This window comes from Camelus dromedarius, chromosome 7, assembly GCF_036321535.1.
Source record: "Camelus dromedarius isolate mCamDro1 chromosome 7, mCamDro1.pat, whole genome shotgun sequence".
NCBI lineage: Eukaryota > Metazoa > Chordata > Mammalia > Artiodactyla > Camelidae > Camelus > Camelus dromedarius.
In genome coordinates, this window is record NC_087442.1 from 75744269 (window position 1) to 75764618 (window position 20350).

General features: G+C 38.5%; 1 protein-coding gene and 1 non-coding gene across 6 annotated transcripts in view; both read left to right on the forward strand.

Moving 5' to 3' along the window:
- Positions 1-20350, forward strand: part of LHFPL3 (LHFPL tetraspan subfamily member 3) — a 518831-nt gene that overhangs the window by 218564 nt on the left and 279917 nt on the right. The gene's annotated exons all lie outside the window — the stretch shown is intronic.
- On the forward strand, positions 4763-4835 carry TRNAS-AGA (transfer RNA serine (anticodon AGA)). Its single transcript has one exon. It is a non-coding gene; the product is annotated as a tRNA-Ser (tRNA).

Here is a 20350-nt window from a genome sequence, read left to right on the forward strand (position 1 = left end):
TTTGCGATTTTGTAAAGTATTTCTTACTTTACGAGTTTTGCTTTATAAAGCCAAAAGTGTGTTAACTTTTTACCTTTATGAAGGTTAACAAAAAGATAATTGGTGAAACTATATATATAATATATATTAAAATATATTTATATTTATATACAATTACAATTTCGTTACTGAGCCTTTTGTAGGTTTATAGAGGATGAGTTCCTTGCAGGTTTTGTGCTATCTCTTAAATCCTCCACCTTCTCTCCTTTTTACTTCTGGGCTGCCTGGGGCTTTCATCCTCTCTCACCTGCACCATTGTAATTAGCCCGCTTTGGTCCCCCTGCCTCACGTCTTTCCCTCTTCCACACCTTTTTCTCCCCAGGGAAGACTGAGTGACTTTTCTACACACGAATCAGATCACTCACCAGCCTGAAATTCTTGAGCAAATCCCTGCCCGTGGAATAAACCCTCTCTTCTGTTCATACATGACTGTGTGCAGTTGTCTGAACATTCTGTGCTCCTTTATGTCTCCCAGCCTCCTCTCCCAGGGATATTCCTGTTGACCTTTCAAGTGTCTTGTCATCCTTCAAGTGTCACATGTCCCTTAGATGCCCTCTCAAACCTGCCCCACCTAACCCTAAACCTCCAGAGGCTTTATCCTCTAGCTTACCTGGTGTATACCTTGGTATATACTCTTGTCGTTTTATATAGAAACTTTGTATTTATCTCCTGCCTCCTCATCTTTATCATTAATACACCTCCAGGGTTTATCACAGCATCTGGCCAAAGTGCTCAGTAAATGTGTACTGATTGAAATAAGGAAAGACTAAAGAGAGGAACATACTTCTTCATTTGGTGCATCCTTATGAATTTCAAATATTATTCCTTGGTTAATCATACATATACTTGCAGAGACTCCTTACAAAATTATAAGCCAATACCCTACACCACTTTAATGCTGTTTTTCTTTCAACAACATTCATTCTACTAATTTAAAAGCTATTAAGTAAGATGAAGCCTTCAAAACCAGTCAACTAAACTGCTCCAGTCACTTGGGAGCAGTTAGTGCTCTGTACAATTGCTAATGTGGTTTAAACTGAAAGCAAACTTTTTTAGAAGTGAAGTTAAGAGCAAAAAAAGATGTTAATAAAATTTGGAGCTCCATCTAAATGGAATTTTTGGCATGTGGTTTTATATGTTGTGAACTGTAGAACTGAAGATACGCTCCATCCCCTAAACATAACGGCAAGTCATACCAACAAGCCACTCACTCCTTCTCTTCTGGGGGCTTGGGAGCTCTATTTCCCAGGCTCTGCTTCTCTCTGAAGTCCACCATAAAGGACCATGAGTTCAGAGGTTCTAGGCCGGGTGCCCTGATACAGCCTAGGGCTCAGGTATGTTAAAAGAAATGAAACAGAGGGAAAAGGAAAGGTTGTAACTCAAGGAAAATCTCAAAGAAAACCAAATTTATTCCACGGCTCTGTCTAGACTCTGCTATTGAATTAGCTATAGCATAGCTGATTTGATGGTTGTTATCCTTTGTCTTATCTTTTCTTTTCTTTTTCTGGCTGTAATAACTGGATTTCTGAACAATAAATTAGATCAATTGTACTGTGCTGTGGATCGAATTAACTGAAAGGACTTTAAAATAAACAGATTGTGGTCTGCTTATTGTAAATGCATTTCGTCAAAGGGGTGGAAATTAGATTTCTAAAGATACTGATAAAGAAAATGATCCAGTGAAAATATACATGAATCATCAAACCTTCACATTGTCATTATTGAGATTTTATGAATATTGAAACAGTTAATTCAGAATTGTTCATGTCCACAAGAACTGTAGATCTGGTTTTCTAACTGTATAGCACATTACTTTCTGTGTTGTATATGAAATATAATAGTGCAAAACACAGTTTATTTGCTAACACCTGAACTAGTTAAAATTTTTTGTCTTTGTCTCATGGTTTGGAATTTGGAAATAAGTTCCACTTTTACCTAAAAAGTTTTTAAAGCTTCTTGAAAGAGATAACGCTTACCTCCAAATTAAGAAGAAAATGGTATTATACTCTTCTTACCTGAAGTCAAAAAGATGTTCAGGAAAAGACCACAGAAACAGTGTCTGTGTGTTGGCTAAGCCATCTTCCTAGTGGGTACTTACAAAGCTCTTGACTCTGATGATGTGAATGATTACTGTCCACGTTAAGATTACAGAAGATGTACCTGTTGTCCAGGGTGGATCCAGGTTGCTGTGCTTACCTGCCCCACTCACACACATCGCCTCCTGAGGTATTTGGGTGTGCTCCTTACAACGAAGGTGAAATGCACGAATGTAGTGTTAACTTGTCTAAAACTGCTTTTCTAACCCTTACAACTCAAATGGGTTCTAATAGCATTTATTTTTTTTAATGTCGGCATTGTTACGGCATAAATATTATTTCTTATCGTTTATTCAACTCTATTTCATACTGACTGGGTTATAGGAATGGTGCTAGTAGTTCCAGTTTTCAGGGTATTATGTTTTAAAATAATACTCAGTTATATCTGAGTCTTTAGAAAAGGACATTCTTTCTCACTGTCAGTGGTGGTATAAATCATTTCCAATTTTCTGGAAGACAATTAAGAAATAGTTACTAACAGCCTTCAAATTCTGCAAACCCTTGATTCAACAGTTTGCTTCTAGAAATTTATATCAAAAATGTAATTACATATGTTTGCAAATATTTAATTGTATAAATTCTCATCACATGTTTGTAAAAAGCAAAACCAGGACAATTTAAATACCCCATATAAGGGATTGGTTAAATAAATTAAACTTTATAGGACAGTAGAATACGATGAAGCTATGAAAAAATGTTCACACATAATTTTAAGTGGAAGAATCAGGTTAAAAAATAGAATGAACAAAGATACCCTATTTTGGTGAAAACAAGCACATATACGCGTGCACATGCAAAGAAAAGACTTGAAGGCTTTCACTCTCTGGCTTGTGGGATTATAAGTGCTTTTATGGTCATCTCTTTGCTCACCATTTTTTCTAGATTATCTATGATGAATATTTATTTATTTCATGAGAAACAAAAAACATTTTTATGTGCTCAAGGCAATGATATCCAAAATGTTTTCGAGTATTCTATTTCGTAGTTTGATAATTTCCATATTTAAGAAATTTTTTTCTGAAGTGCAGCCAGTATTTCTTTAGCATTCATTTTGAACCCATTTCTTTTCCATTAAGCTCTCATTTTATGTCTTGTTTTGTTTTCATTTGGTTGATAATGGAAATCACTGTTCAGCACATTTGCATGATCTGTCCTGTACTTGAAGCTAGTAATCAAGACACCTGTTACTCATTTTTCTCTCCAGGCCTAAAAAGACCCCATTCCTTTCATCTTTCTTTGAGAACTGATTTTCTATTCCTTTAATCTTTATTTGTTGTTCATCTCTGACCATTCTGGTCACTGCATTTTAAATTCTACATGAAGAAAGTAGAGAATGGTCAGAGAACCATAGAAAAATGTAGCTAGACTGTAGTGGAAGGAGTTTTCCTTAAGCCTTAGCTTTTCATGAACATGATTTTTTTTTCATAATCATTATTAATTGTGTATTCACTTTACACTTATAAATATTTCCCAGGATTTTCTCTTTTTGCTATATTTTTATCTTATTATACTTTATTCCAGTTTTTAATGTCTGCTGTTAGATTTTTGTTCTAAACGTTTTCTCACTTACATGCTTACCCATATGGCATTAAATTGCATTCTTTTGATACTAAAGTATCTCAAAAAATATTGAAGTCATTTTCAATGCAGTCAGTGGTATGAAGAGTAGTAACAACTCTTCTGACTGAGAATTCTCTACAGATCTGTAAGTGCGTTCCTGATTCTGGGTCATGAATGTTGAATACAAATACAGTGGCCTCAGGGCTGATTCCAGTACACCATATCACCTCTTCCTCCAGGTTCCATCCTTTCAGCTCTCTGCCCTCATTACAGTAGGGCAATAAACACCTTACTTCCTACCTTGTTGATGAGATGTGGTGTGCAATGGCATTAAAACTGTCGCCACATTTCAAGATAAATTACTTAAGTCACTGTTTCTTTGTTTTTGCTGTGGTAATATCATGAAAAGAAATACAGTTGGTTCAGCATGCTTTGTTCTTCATAGAGTTACTGTGGCAGATTTTTGTTGGCTGGTCCCCAGCAATGCCCTGATAAAATTCTCCTAGTCTTCAAGAATTGCAAAGTCACACTTCTTGTATGTAGGAGGTAGTGCATCAAAGCAAAACTCTTCAGCATTTACAATTGAATCAGAGTGGCCCTGGCCCGGCAAATCAATATTCAGAAAGATGGCATTAAAGAAAATATACATTATTTTTCTGTCCTATGGGATATGAATCATACAACCAGTGGAATTTTGGCTTCCAACTCCATAATTACATTCAGTCATGAACAGGAGAAAACATTTTACCTGGGCCGCATTTATTTTTAAAGCCATCACATTAAAATGAGATATGGAAATGGAAAGCTTTCATATTGCTGGTGTTGAAGAGCAAATTAGAAGCAAATGATGATAATTATAAAGCACAACTGTGTGTTCTTCTGTACTTAGAGGTAATGAGAAGGCAGAGGGTAAAAAGTTGGAAATGGTTAAGATGGAGAATGGTGAGCTGTTGGTGTGTTCTAGATGAAAAGGCATAAAAACATCAATGGTGTTGGGTGTCATGGGGAAAATTGTCTGAGCATGGGTGATTGAGTTGTTTTGTTCAAAAGGAAAAAAATTTAGTGAAGGAGGGTATAGCTCAGTGGTAGAGTGCATGCTTAGAATGCACAAGGTCCTGGGTTCAATCCCCAGTACCTCCATTAAAATAAAGAAACCTCATTGTCCCCCCCAAAAAACTAAATAAATGAAAAATGATGTTTAAAAAAAAAGAGGAAAAAAATTTAAACTCTTTGGGATTATTGTGATTGGTTAATTATCATACATTTCTTTCTTTCTTTCTTTCTTTCTTTCTTTCTTTCTTTCTTTCTTTCTTTCTTTCTTTCTTTCTTTCTTTTTCTTTCTTTCTTTCTTTCTTTCAATACCAAAAAAAGATAAGCACACGTGATGAACAAATGATGATAGTGGAAGAATGCAGTTGAGTATTGAAATATGAATAAATGCAATTAATGGAATTAGTCACTGTTACAATTATCAGAGCATGTCATTATAAAAACTAATCTCTCTCAAGTAGATTAATGAAAAGTCTTTAAAAAGTTACTCTTCTCCATTTCTAAAGATCATAGTTGTAGACCAGAAGTTATCCAGTGAAAAAACATCTTGGTATATATCTCTTCCTCCAAAGCCGAAAATGGAGTTGATTCCACATAATATGTACACGTTTTTTTTTGAAAGTGAAATTTACTTCCAATTCACTGGAATAGCATGAAAAATGACTTTATAAGGAAAATATTTTCTTCCTCTTGGTACTTCAGAGTTTGCAGAGCACATCACATATCATATCCCATTACTGAACTCCTACTCATACATCAGGACTCAGCTTATATGTACCTCCTTTGGGAAGCTGTGCCTGAGCCCTCAAGGCTCCTACATGTTCCCGTGACAATTGCTGTTCATATCATGTTCCTCCCAGTTAGACCAGGACCTGTTCACTTCCTGCCTTTGCCGCTATACTGTGTCAAGTCCTTGAGGATGTATTGTATTCGCTGTTGTATATCCCAAACTGACCATAGTGTCTAACACTAATCGTTTCACTAAATACCTACACATAATATCACTTGGGCCTCAATTCAATCCTAAAAGATAGAGTTCCAGATTATAATCCCCATTTAATAATGAAGAAAATGAGACTTTAAGAGCTTCTATGATTTGCACAAGTTCATATGGACAGTTAGTGAAAGAGCTATGATGTAAACATTTGCTCAGAGAAACACAAGGCAGGTAGAATGTAAACAGGAATAACCAAATAATTCTAAATGCAGCAGACATTTGGACTTAATTTAAGGAAAAGATATGGGGGTAAACTGGTAATCTTCAAGAGCAGTCTCAGTAGAAGTGCAAATCCAAGAAATTTAGAGAAAACCAATTGCAATGAAAGAGAAGTAATAGAAGTAGCTGACTAATTCACGGTGTTTTCCATTGAAAGCTAAAAAAATGTGGAGGTTACTACGGTATATTAAGCAAATTCTTTTTCATAAGGAGAGACATGGTGCACATTTAAGACAGAACAAAGTTCCACCTCAGGGAAGATGGAGTACATGTATTTTCCTCTATTCCTGCTAAGCACCACTGAAAACTGTGGACATTATATACAAAACAAACAGACGAAGACTAAACGGTAGCGAGAAGAAGGCAGATGAGCTGTGGACCTTCAGGCCTCAAAGAACAAAATGGGAGTGAGTACCGTGGGTTTTCCCAGACTTAGAGCTGAAGAAACCAGGAACACAGAAATGCCAACGAGCAGAGAGGAAAGAAGTCCCAACAAGTCTGCTCTCTGTCGCCCACACACTTGGAAAGGGGCAGCCTAGCAAGACAGGAAACTTTTCAATTATAACTGGTCCACTGTGGCCAAATATCACAGATGAAACTGTGGCTTTCTTCCACCCATGCCAGCAACAGCCAAGTGGGGAGCTTTGACTTCTACCCTCTTCCACTGTCTCCATGCTGTAATAAGTCCCTCTCATCTGCTTCGGTGTCAGTGTAGACCGCATGGGACACCTGGACTTCTGCCTCCACCCAACAGTAACCTGGTGCTCTTCCCTTTCCCCACTGAGGCCTCCCCTCAGAGGAGGCCTACTCTAGGGTCAAAACTTCCATGTCCACCGAGCAGTAGAGCCCACACCCTTGGGTATCAGTAAATCCTAAATACGGAACGTGGAGTTCTACCTGCACCTAGAAGTAACAATGAAGTGACAACACTCTGCCAGAGTGATGTCAGAGAAAATCAGCTAAAACATAAGGTGATTTCAAAATGGATTGTGGATTTAAATGCAAATCTATAAGACGTTTAGGAAAAAAATCATGGAAGAAAATCTTTTTGATCTAGGGCTAAGCAAAGAGTTCTTAGATTTTTTTTTTATTGAGTTATAGTTAGTTTACAATGTTGTGTCAATTTCTGGTGTACAGCACAATTTTTCAGTCATAGATGAATATACATATATTCATTTTCATGTTCTTTTTCACCATGAGCTACTACAAGATCTTGAATATATTTCCCTGTGCTACACAGTATAAACTTGTTTATCTATTCTATATATACCTTTCAGTATCTACAAATCTCAAACTTCCAGTCTATCCCCTATCTCTTACCACTCCCCTCCCCCTGGCAACCACAAGTTTGTATTCTATGTCTATGAGTCTGTTTCATTTTATATTTAAGTTCATTTGCCGTCTTTTTTTTTTTTTTTTTAGATTCCACATATGAGTGATCTCATATGGTATTTTTCTTTCCCTTTCTGGCTTACTTCACTTAGAATGACATTCTCCAGGAACATCCATGTTGCTACAAATGGCGTTATGTTGTCGGTTTTTATGGCTGAATAGTATTCCATTGTATAAATATACCACTTCTTCTTTATCCAGTCACCTGCTGAGGGACATTTAGGCTGTTTCCATGTTTTGGCTATTGTAAATAGTGCTGCTATGAACATTGGGGTGCAGGTGTCATCCTGAAGTAGGGTTCCTTCTGGATACAAGCCCAGGAGTGGGATTCCTGGGTCATATGGTAAGTCTATTCCTAGTCTTTTGAGGAATCTCCACACTGTTTTCCATAGTGGCTGCACCAAACTGCATTCCCACCAGCAGTGTAGGAGGGTTCCCCTTTCTCCACAGCCTCTCCAGCATTTATCATTTGTGGACTTTTGAATGATGGCTATTCTGACAGGTGTGAGGTGATACCTCATTGTAGTCTTGATTTGCATTTCTCTGATAATTAGTGATATTGAGCATTTTTTCATGTGCCAATTGGTCATTCGTATGTCTTCATTGGAGAATTGTTTGTTTAGGTCTTCTGCCCATTTTTGGATTGGGTTGTTTGTTTTTTCTTATTAAGTCTTATGAGCTGTTTATATACTGGAGATCAAGCCCTTGTCAGTTTCATTTTTTCGCAAATATTTTCTCTCATTCCATAGGTTGTCATTTTGTTTTGCTTATGGTCTCCTTTGCTGTGCAAAATCTTGTAAGTTTAATTAGGCCCCATTTGTTTATTTTTGCTTTTATTTGTATTGTTTGGGTAGACTGCCCTAGAAGAACATTGCTGAGATATAGAATTCTTAGACTTGATTTCAAAATGTAATCCATAAAATGAAAAATTTACATGAGATTTCATCAAAATGTAAAACTCTTGCTCTGTGAAAAACTTATTAAGAGTCTGGAAATACAAGCTATGCAGTGGAGAATATATTTTGCAAACCAAATATTTGACAAAGGACTAGTATTTAGGACATACTAAGAACTCTCAAAACTCTCAAACTCAACAGTAAAAATAGAAACAATCCAATTAGAAAACGGACAAAAGACATGAAAAGACATCTTCTTGAAGAAGATCTACAAATAGCAAATAAAGGTATTTCAACATCATTAGGCATCAAAAATATGCAAATTAAAACCACAATGAGACATCTCAAGGCACCTATCAGAATAGCTAAAAAAAAAGCTATGCTGTGACACCACCAAATTCTGGCAAAGAGGTGGAGAAATTGGATCACTCATAGATTGCTGGTGGGTATGTAAACTGGTACAGCCACTTTGGAAAATAATTTATCAATTTCTTAAAAAAAAAAAACTAAACATTTAACTGCCATAAGACCGAACACTTGCTCTTCTGGACATTTCTCCCAGAGAAGTGAAGACATATGTTCACACATAAGCTGAAACACAAGTATTCATAGCAGCTTCACTGATAATAGCCAATCATTGGAAACAACTTAGATGTCTTTTAATAAGTGAATGATGAAGACATACAGTGGTACATTCACACCAGGGAATGCTGCTCAGCAGTCAAAAGGAACAAACTATGGATACACGGATAAATCTCCAGACTGAAAAATGCCAATCTCATAAAGTTGTACACTGTATGATTTTACTTACGTAACATACTTTAAATGACAAAATGGTAGAAACAGAGATCAGATTAGTGGTTGCCATGGGTAAAGGAGTAGGTGAGAGTGGAGGGGAGGGGCTGTCACTGTTAAAGGACAGCTTGGGTGGGTCCTTGTGATGGAAATTCTGTGTCTTGAATGTATGGACGTCAGTATCCTGGTTGTGATATTGTACTACGATTTGGCAAGATGTTACCTTTAGGGGAAATTGAGTGAAGGGTATAGAGGTCTCTGCATTATTTCTTACAACTGCATATGAATCTACAGTGATCTCAAAATATGAAGTTTTACTTTTTAAAACAAAATGTAGAGAACCAGTAGAAAGGGCACGATTGAAGATGAGAAGAGAGAGTGTAAGGGAGAAACAGGAACCGGGAGTTTTCCTTTTCATTTAGGAGCTTTCCCTGGTGTTCCTACAGTTTTAATTCCCATCCAACTGTTAATTAAGAAGTTATAACACAGAGGAGATCTCTATTACATGGTGAGTCCTAATGGATCAAATGGAGGCAATAATTAAAGATGGAAAGTAGCAAATACAAACAATTTTTCTTTTCCCTTCTTGTATTCTCCCTGATGGAATCCTGAGTTTAGGACAGTGGTTCTTAATCTTGCTACATCTTGGGATCACAAAGGGGCTTTAAAAAATACCAATGGCCAGACCCCCACCCCTGACCCCACTTTGGCCAAAATTCTAATTAAATTGATCTAAGATACCTCTCTTTGGCATTAGCATTTTAAAAAGTAATTTAGAAGTAGCGGCACACTGTAGCCAAGGCAAAGAATCAGCGGCCAAGTGGAGGTCCACAGCCTGTTTGAATCTTATTTGTGGGCACACATCTTCTGTATGTTTCAAACTGAAAGAAAAGGGACAAGGTCCTGTGTGTGTGAATTGTTTCACTGTGCCTGTCATGACCGGCTTAAGTACATGTTTTAAGGCTGAGATTATATTGTGAACGAAATCAATTAACATAGCTCATTGTTAACTCTCCCAAGACTTCCCTGCCTTCTGCGTAAACTGGCCTTCTTTCAGCTCCTAGAACATTCTCTGTTTTTTTTCGCCACAGATGCCATTCTCCTCCACAAATCAAGAAGTCTTTTCTCTGTCCTTTCTCTCCCTCTCTCCCCATTCTCTCTCTTCTCCCCCTCTTTCTCTCCTCCTCTCCCTCCCTTCCCTTGCCTAACAACCCCATTCTTCTTTCTCTCCCTTGCCAAACTAGTCTCATTCAGATCTCCTTCAGTCCTCACCTCCTCAGAAAACTCCACCTCTTACACCACCATGACCCTCTCCTTCTCAACACTTAACCACAGTTAAAATTTTACAATTATTTATCATTGTTCCATTAATGTCTGTCTCTCCCACTAGACTCTATAAGGGCAGAAATCTCATCTGGTTTTGCTCACAATTTTATCCCCAGCCACCAGCCTAGTGCGTGACATTGTAGGTGCCCTATGAATAATTTGTTGCCTAAAGGAACCAACTACTGTCTATTTAGAAACTTGAGGAGTGTTCACCAGAGATAGAGGATGTCAAGAAAGCAGTTGCCTTGGAGTGGTCCAACTGAAAACTAGTTTAGCACGGCCTTGGGCAGGTCACTAAGTCTCCCTGGGGCTCAGTGTATCATCTGTGAAACAGAGATAGTTCTCAAACCTTGCTGTGTATTAGAACTGGGGAAACTTTTAAAATACCAATGACTGGGAAACTCAAAACAGGTGTTCTCATTTAACTGGTTTGAGGTGATACCCAGGTATTAGATGTCTTGAAATACTCGAGGATGACTGAATATGCAGTCAAAGTTGGAAACCATTGGGCTGAGCTTAATGATGTCTAACATCTGGCAAGATGATAAAATTCTAGGATCAAATAAAGCAACCACCTATTTTGTGGAAATAACCCTCCTTTTCTGTTAGAACAATTTGTACCCAGAGGAAGCCAAGCCCATGGCGACTCAGGGACAGATGCAAAGGGAAAGTTCTTTGTAACCTACCACATTGATTGATGTCTCCCTGCTTCTTTTACTTGTAGTGGTGGTGGTGCTTCCACTGCCATCTTTCCACAGACTTGGCCTGCTGCCATCCCATGAGGTGAGACTGTGGGATGGTGCTAGGTGAGATACAAGTAAATTGGGAATTAATTATTGACATAAAAACAGAGCAAATCAAAATTTGCTTTTTTGATTTTTAACTTTCTGATTTTCAGAACAGCAGTTGAAAAACACATCTTTCCATCCAAATGCCCAGAGGGATTAATCTGCATTGAAGATTAATTCCCTGAGATATTTCACTGTTTAACAGTCTCCTGGTTTGGTTTTTAATATTTGGCCCTAAAAATAGAATCCGGTGCCAAATTTGATTTGTTGTCACTTTTTAGCTGTAATTGACTCTAAGATCTAAAAGAACTCACTGGGCTCCGTGACTTTTATCTATAACAGAGCAGTGCCCCTGTTCAAAGAACTGGGATCAGAAAATGCAGATAAGGAGAGAGCTTGTTACCCAGGCGTAGGAGAGGCTGCTCCGGAGCTAAAAAGCCAGGGCTGCTCCCTCCAGCTTCCTCCAAGTTGCATTATTTTTTGCTTTTGTTTACTGGCTTTGTGACGTAAATCTCAGCTGATTAGTAGAGTGACTGGAATTACAAAGAAATCATGCTTTGAAGTAGTATATTTCACTCTAATTAGAAGAATTTGTTGGCCCAAGGAGCAAAAACAATATAAAGAGGAAGAATTTTTTACATCTCTTTGCATCTCTTGAAATTAAGTGCCCTTCTGCGGTGGTCCATTCACAGGGGGTGTGAGGAAAACACCAAGACAGTTTAAGTTGTTGGGTGGCAAACAGGAAGAGCTGCCCTCTTCATTCTTGACCAGTGTAGACAAGTACATTTCCTTCTCTGCCTGAGTCACTCTGATACCCAGATGCGTGCCTGGGAAGCCTGTTCACTTCTTGAAGCCAGACAGGTCCTATCTGAACCCACTCTTCAGTGGTTCAGTTACTTATATGGTTCCTCCCTGAGTGTTCAGTTACTACTAAAAGATATAGGCCAAAATGGACTTGCAGGCAAACCTTTTATTTGGGGAGTTGAGGGGGGCAGGCAAATGGCTGACTTTCTAGTCTTCTGTACTGGGGAAGGAAAAATAAAAGAGAGAAACTTTCTTTACTTCCACCCTTCAAACAAAATAGCTCTGGCCAAAATCCAGCAGTAACTTATCTTAGAATGAAGGCAACCTCAGGGAGAGAATTAAGCCTTTTGATCATTCACACTTTAGTATGAATTATGTAAATTAGAAAATCAGGTCACTTTCCTCCTCAGGGAAGTCAACCATCAAGAGAGACTGAGAGTTTGGAATGAGAGGGAGATGAGGAGTGGGGTTCATTTTAGGGCATAAGGACAGAAGGTTTGGATAGGGCCCCAGGGTAGGGGATTTCATATGGTTAGAAGCAGTCTGAGAGGTCCTGAGAGCTGGGTCCAGGAGTTGGGCATGTTAGAAACAGGGCAGACTAGAGCCAATTTAGAATAAGGTTTGTCTACTTTGTACATTTGCCTAAATTTAGCCACTGACTTATGTGGCAGCCAAAAATATACTTTCTGCTACATTGAGTGTGTGCATTGCTTTAGGCAAAGAAGAGGTTTTTTTCTCTTAACCTAAAAATTAGGAAGTATGACTTCCTTAGAAAAACTGGTGCAGTTGGCCAGAGTGTAGCCAACTACCCTCACCATCTCTCTGTTTGGTTGTAGCACTTCCTTCCATCCTCCCCTTGGTTTCCCAAGGCCAGAGAACTCCACACTGGTGTTCACTTGCTCCCAGGACTTACAGAGAGTGTCAGTGCGGACCCAGGGAGCAAAAGGGGATCAATTTCCAGATCTCCAGTGTCCACACGTACTCGTTCCTAAAACTGGGTCGATACCCAAGAGCTTCTTCTTCTGTGGGTTCTTCTTTCCCACCTCCTTTTCCTAGTCACTCTTTTCCTGCTTTATGAAAGAAAGTCTCTATCACCTTTCCAGAATCTCCCTATGGTAACCTCCAGAATGTCAAACAAAGGGACAACTGGAAATACTGAAGTTGGGTCACCTCCCTTAATCAAAGCACTTAGGCAGGGCATGTGTCTTCCCCGTCTTAGACACATTTCTGTTATAGGACAGGCACGGTGTTAGAAGGCGAGTGTGCTGGTCCTTGCTGAGATGTTTGGATCCCATCGTGATGGCAGTTTTTTTTGTTTTTTTAATGACCTCCTTCTTTCCATCCCCCAACTGTTATCAAAGAATGTGTTGCTCCTGAGGGAGAGTTCTTTGAGAGCAAAGCCACCGAAGCATAAAAAGAAATATTGAAGATGGCAGGGCTTTATTTCATCCTTGCAACAAACTCTTGGCAGAGCTCCATGCCCTATCTACCTCTCCATCTGAGAATTAAAAATCTGAAGTGAGATGGCTGTCATGGAGATGCGTATTAACACATAGATTAGGATGGAAGCGCGAGGCCAAACAGAAAGTGAAGTTGTCAAGCCAGTTGTTTGACAATAAGGACTGCTTTGCCAATTACGTTAGATCAGAGACATCTTCCATGAATCAAATGAGCTAGGTCTGCAGCTCCAAAGTTTGGACAAGAATTTAATTGTCATGCTATTTAAAAAATTTGTGTTGGCAAATGAGTTTTGAAGTTAACGATATTTTTATTTCCCCAGCCCCACTGAGTTAACTAAGACACATTTAAATGAAAGAGAAACAGGTATAATGAATAGTTGCTTGACAAACCTTGGTAAAATCTTTCTGGTCCACTTCCCAGAACCTGACAAAGTTAATGACTCCAACAAATGAGTATCAAATGCTTTTGCAAGATGAGTTTCTGCTTTCCAAAGTGAATTAGAAGTTGCCAGAGGCAGGGGTTGGTGGTAGGTGAAATGGGTGAAGGGGCTCAAAAGGTACAAACTTTCAGTTATAAAAGAAGTCAGTCCTGGGGATGTAATGTATACCATGGTAACTACAGTTAATATTACTGAACTGCATATTTGAAAGTTGCTAAGAGAGTAGATTTTAAAGGTTGTCATTGTAAGAAAAAAATTTTTATAGCTGTGTACAGTGATGGATGTTAACTAGACTTATTGTGGTGATCATTTTGCAAATACCAAATCATCATGCTGTACACCTGAACCTAATATAATGTTATATGTCAATTATACCTCAGTTTTAAAAAATGAATTTAAAGATAGCATTAAAATTCTTTTAAATAATAATTAATGTTAAATTTAACTAACTAATTAAATTTATTTGACCAAATAATTTCAAATGAAATTAAATTTTATTAATTAAATTATTAACTAATTTTAATGATAAATCCCCCTGTGATTTCTGGCATATAACTCAAAATTTGTTCAAATAATTAGTTGGCATTATTTTGACACAATTCTATCTACTTATTTATGTGAGCAACATTTCATAGTGTATGTCTATAAAAATGAAAAGTGGAAATCAAATTGATAGTGAGCCCGGTTCATTCCAATAATAAATATTAATCTAGGAAATATATAAGCTAGATCAACAATAAGAATAACAAACCATGAAGAGCTGCATTTCCAACAACATTTTACTTTGATAATTTATCAAAATTTATAATCTACTTGTGTTATTTTGATCACTTGTATACTGCTGATAATATTTATTTATCACTACTAATAATTATAATTTCTTCATTCAGAAGAAAATTTGTAAACTTTTTGCAGCCTTGAAATTCTTTAAAAATTCTGATTTAATATAGAACCTCTTTGTTTCAAAGAACTATGATAGGATAATCAATAAAAGGTTTTCAAAGATTAAAATCTAATAGTTTGAATAATTAATTAGTGGAGAAAGTGGAAGGCAAATACAACTTAAAGGAGCAAAAGAATAGTATAAAAGTTTTTGAGTTAGAATTTGGTCCTAGTTATATTAAATAAATGATAATGGGTTATTCATTCAGTCTCTATGCTATTTAAATTCCATTGGATATGTTTAAAAGAGTGATGTAAGAGTTTTATTTTAGAATATTAATATACTTCCTTTATAGCTATTTAATTTTGTAATAAACTATTTTAGATATTGAATTGAAAATGTGCAAAGGGGCACATAGGTTTTCAAAATTTGGCAGGGCTGGGATATATGAGCAAAAATGTTTTGGAAACCCTTGTCTTAGAACTTTCCTTTTTCTTCCAACAAAACTCTCCTCCTGTTCCCTCAGGACCCTCCCCACTCCCTCCCAGTCTGACATGCTGATACTCACTTTGATGTGGGTGACTGTTAATCAGTTACTCTTCCCAAAAGGCATTTGTTCTGTCCCAGGACCTCCTGAAAATAATGATGTGACCTGGAAGAATGATGTTACAGTGAGGCTTTTCACCCAGGGACAAAGGCACTTGAGAAAAGAAGGAAAGTTCCCAGAACATACATGGGTGTTTTGAGACTTGCTGGGCCTTCTCTGATTGCAGGTAATACAGGACTGCTAGGAGAGCCCAACCAGAGAGAGGGGAGCCATTGGCAACTTCATGGACCAAATCAAATTTTGGCTAAACTCATGATCAAGAAAATTAAGTTCAGTAGATATGTGTTGCTTTTTCTATTTCAATAATAATATTTCTGACACTGATACTGTGTATTTTGACAGATGTGTATGTACACCCAAAAGAAACTTGAAACTAGTTAGGAGTAAAGGAAGGAAACCAGCACCTTTAAAAGAAACTGATCATTTGCATTCTTGAGTTTGTTTGTTTTGCCTTGCATTGACTCAGTCCTCCCCAATTGAACTCTGTCAAGAAAACACCTTTGATTTTTTTTTCCATTTCAAAAAATCTGATAAGCAGGCCAAGATCATGGCTTTGATGACTGTGTTGACAATTAAATTTATGTTACCTGGGAGCTGTGGACAATAATTGATACAGGAGAAAAGCACAGGTGCCTCCAAGTGCTTCTGGGGAAACAACTGTAGATGTCATATTGAGGGATGGTCAGGAACATCATTTTTTACAAGTGAAGAATTGTAAATTATACATGGGATTGTCCTTGGTGCCTGTGGAATTCATCCTGCCTGTTTCTCTGGACTTAATGATTGTCAAGGTCTTGCAGCATCTTTGCCTGTATCCTCAGGCTTAATCTAGTGCTTGTCAGTGTGTATTGAACTGAATTAAACTGAATTGAGGACTCCTGATTGACTCTGACCCATGGTATGGCTCAAGAGTCTTATACTATCTTATTCACAAGAAAGAGATGTGTTTTAATTTTGAAACAGTAATTACAATGCTACTTTGGATAAAGACCAAGAATAATGGGAATGTTTTAATGCTGAGTTGTATTTGGCCCACAACTCTGATTTCTTCCAAAATGTGTAGGTACTATGCCTCCCCTAAGGTATTATTTCAGCCCTGTTAATCTCAGCCTATTGGTTCCTTTTTCTCTCAGCAGTTTGCTTTAAAAAAGAAAAAAAGAAAAAAGCCTTTTTTTCATTTTTTTCCGGTTTGGCTTCTGCAGTGCTTCAAACCACTGACAAATTATACCCACCCAGTATTTCTGCTGTAATGTTGGCTTCCTAGAGAAGCAGGCTGTGCTGTGGCCATATGCATCGTCCTGGAAATATGAGAAGGTGGTGCTGATTCAACAGCTCCGTCAGCTTGTGTTGGAGTAACAGCTCCCCTTAAAATAGTAGTGGGTGTTTGTTTCCCACTCAAGAGTTGAGCTCCTCAATGTGTATCACACATCTTAAATCTCAATATGCTGCTCACTGTTTTAGCTCCTAAAACCACCAAATTCAAATCATCCCCCCAAAAGCAATCCCTCCCCTTTTCAGACTGCTCACATCACCAATTCTGTATGTACTTATGCACTCATAAGGGAATATAACGACTTCAGGCAATGGAATTCTGAAGACTAATAGCATCAGTATAAATGTATATGATAAATATTCAAGGGGCCTCTTAGAGCTCCATTATATGTATGATTTTCATGGGCATTATTTTACTTCAGGGTGGTGAGGCTACTTTTGGAAGTGATAGAAACCCAAGTCAATGAATTTAAGCAAAAGGAGGAAGTGATGACTCCTGTAGAAGAGAAAGCTACTCAGGAAATTCACCAGATTGGAAGAAGACCTTAAGGAATCAGGTGTCAGGGACTAGTCCAAGGGAATTGACTCCAGATGCCTGTCTTTATCTTCTCTTGATTCTGCTTGTTTCTCCTTGGCTTTATCGTGCAGGTAGGGAGGCTCTCCCCATGTGTGGAGAAGAGGGCTGCTGGACCAGACCCAGATTCACACCTTCTCCGATTGGCAACCCCAGTAAAAAGAGAGCATCTTTTTCTCAAAGTTTATGTATCAGTCCAAGAAAAAATTTTGATTGGTCCCACATGAGCCTTTTTCCTACCCCTCTGATCAGAGTTTCTCAGCTTTTACTGTGCATAAGGATTACCTTGGGTACTTTTGAAAAGTTCAGATTCCCAGGCACCACCAGCAGAAATTCCAAGTCGGTGATTAGGAAAACCACATGAAATGGGGAAGCCGTGGTTTTCCAAAACGAAGGGACACTAGCCAAACAAACACAAAAAATACAGCCGTAAAAGAGCTTCATTTAGGGTTTGTGATTCTGTGAAAATACTGACAGGAATCTCTGGGGCACAGCAGTGATACCGTAAAAACATAGAGGTGGACAAAAAAGATGGAGCCTTTTGTGTGAAAGTGTCACAACAGTCCTCAGCTTTCTAGTTACAAGTGACAAATTCATTAGCTGTTTACTTAAATAATATAAGTAAATAAGGGCTAGTGTCAACTTGAAAATGTGATAAACCCCTTAATGATGTTAATTAAGCATTTCTTTTAAATGCTGATTTCTATGTTCTGAATGCTTAAGTTTCCTCTGAATTAATATGTTAAAATCCTAATGCCTGACAAGTATTAGGAGGTGGTACCTTTGGGAGGTGGGTCATAACGGGGAAACCCTCATGAATGGGATTAGTGCCTTTGTGAAAGAGACCCCAGAGAGCCCCCTTATCCTTTCCACTAGGTGAGGACACAGCAAAAGGCACCAGCTATGAAACGGGAAAAGGCCCTTCACCTAACTATGCTAGTGCCTTGATCTGGAATAACCAGCCTCCAAAATTGTGAGACACAGATTTCTGTTGTTTATAAGCTGCCCAGTCTAAGGCACTGATGAACAATCCTGTTGACCCGCTTGAGAACTATTATCCGGACTTCTGCTGACACTGTAGGTAAGGCTTTTTGGTGCTCTAACAGCAGAGGCCAGGAAGCAGTTTTAGGATCTCAGAAACGTTCTGATTCTGTGGACCCTGCATTAATACCAAGAGATTCATCTCAGCAAAGACAGAGGACCATTCATTCAATGGTTGTGTTGAGTACCTATTAAATAAGAGGCACAATTCCTGTGAGGAGGAAGACTCTCAAAATCCCTACCCTTGTAGAATATGCACGCTAGTGGGGAGACAGACAGTAACTAAACACCCACTTACCTAACAGAATGCCCAACAGTGTTAAGTGCAGCAGGGAAGAAGAAAGCTGGGTAAAAAGTGTAAGAAGGGGTGCTACTTTGGCTGAAGGGTCAGGGAAGGCCGTTCCAAGGAGGGGTGACACGGGGATGGAGTGAGAGCAGCAGCCGTGTACAGATCTGGGAAGAGCGCAAAGGCCAAGGCCCTGAGGTGAGAACAAGCTTGGTGTGTTCACACCAGAGTGGCTGCAGCCGTCGGTGGTGGGCATTGAGGTTGGAGAGGTGGGAAGGGGATATATACTGTAGGGCCTTATAGTCCTTGCAAGGAGTTGAAGTTGTATCCTAATCGTGGTGGGGAGCCACTGGAGGATTTGGAGGGAGGTGAGAAAATTGTCAAGTTTTATAAGAACTCTCTGGGTTTTGTTGGAGGCATAGACTGAGTGAATGATTTGGTAAGAATTCATAAAAGCTGTCCCCAGGGGACAGCAATGGAGGCGATGTAAGATGTGGACAGATTTGGATGTGTTTTGGAGTACAATACACTGGATTGCAGACCAGGGAGAGTGTCAATGAGAAGAAAGTAGTAACAAATGTTAAGAATCCCCCCAAAATAGGGAGAGTGGGGACTGAGGAAAGGGTGTTGAGTTGGACAATAGGTCAGTGTTATTTTTAAATAGAAAGAAAAGTATCAGTAGTGATTTTGAGAGAGGTGCAGGCAGAATGCTGGGGAAGCTGGGCAGCTGGGGAGTGAGGGAGGAAGCAGGTAATGAGGAAGGTCAGGCAGCAGCCCCAAGGCGGCCCCTTTGACGGTCTTGGCCTCCCGGCAGCCATGAAGCTTACCTGGCCCTCATGTCTCATGTCTCATGGCAGTTCATGTCTCATGTTCTCAACTCTTTAAGGAATATCCATTTACTTCTGCTTCTCCTCAAGTAGAGGACAGCCTGGGACACAAAAAACTGTAATAAGGGCAGAACCTGTACTTTTAATATTCAAAGCGGGTGACCATGTTTATTTAAATGCAAATCAAAAATCAAAGTTTACTCCTGGTCATCTTTGGGGACATTGATCTCTGTCCTTCTCCATCTCTTGGAAATGGCAGTTCCAAATTAATTAAACTCTCAAGAGAGCAGAGGGTTTATGTGAAAGGCTGATCATTAAATTAATAGCTCCTTAGACATTGTGATAGATTTTTCGCAAAGGAAACCAGAACAAGTTGCTTTTACATCAGGAATCCTGTGGTTTGATCATTTCAAAGGAATTGGTTGTTTCCTTTTGGGACCAGCAGCCACCATGGGATTTATCAACATATTTCAAAGCAATTGGATGAGTTGCTATGATTGGTAGAAACATGTACAAGAAAGGGAGGACTTAGCAGTTATGTAAATAGAGTCATTCAGCTTCCTCTTGAAGGATAAGCAATGTTGTAATAAGGGGATTGAAGCTAAATTTGGTGAGAAGGGTTCAGAATCCAAAAGGATTCTGCCTTTTTTCCTCACCCTTTTTACCCAGCAGATAAGCAATTAAAAAACACCTACTGTATACTCAGGACCATGTGGCACATACAGAATTGTGGTCCCTGTATCAACAAGAGTAGAGCGAGTTGAGTAAACAAGACAAGTGTATAAGGATCAACGATAAACCATCTATGGGATAATGAAGGGCTATTAATCACGTACAACTGAATATGTTAACGAATGTTCCACTTTCATGGAATTATTTATTGTTCCCAGGCCTTTTTCAGGATTATTAAAGGTTAATTATGACTTTCATATTAATTAAGAGGGTCATAATTATGTAGATTCCGTGCCTCACACCCTGTCGTTTTATTTTCTAGAGAA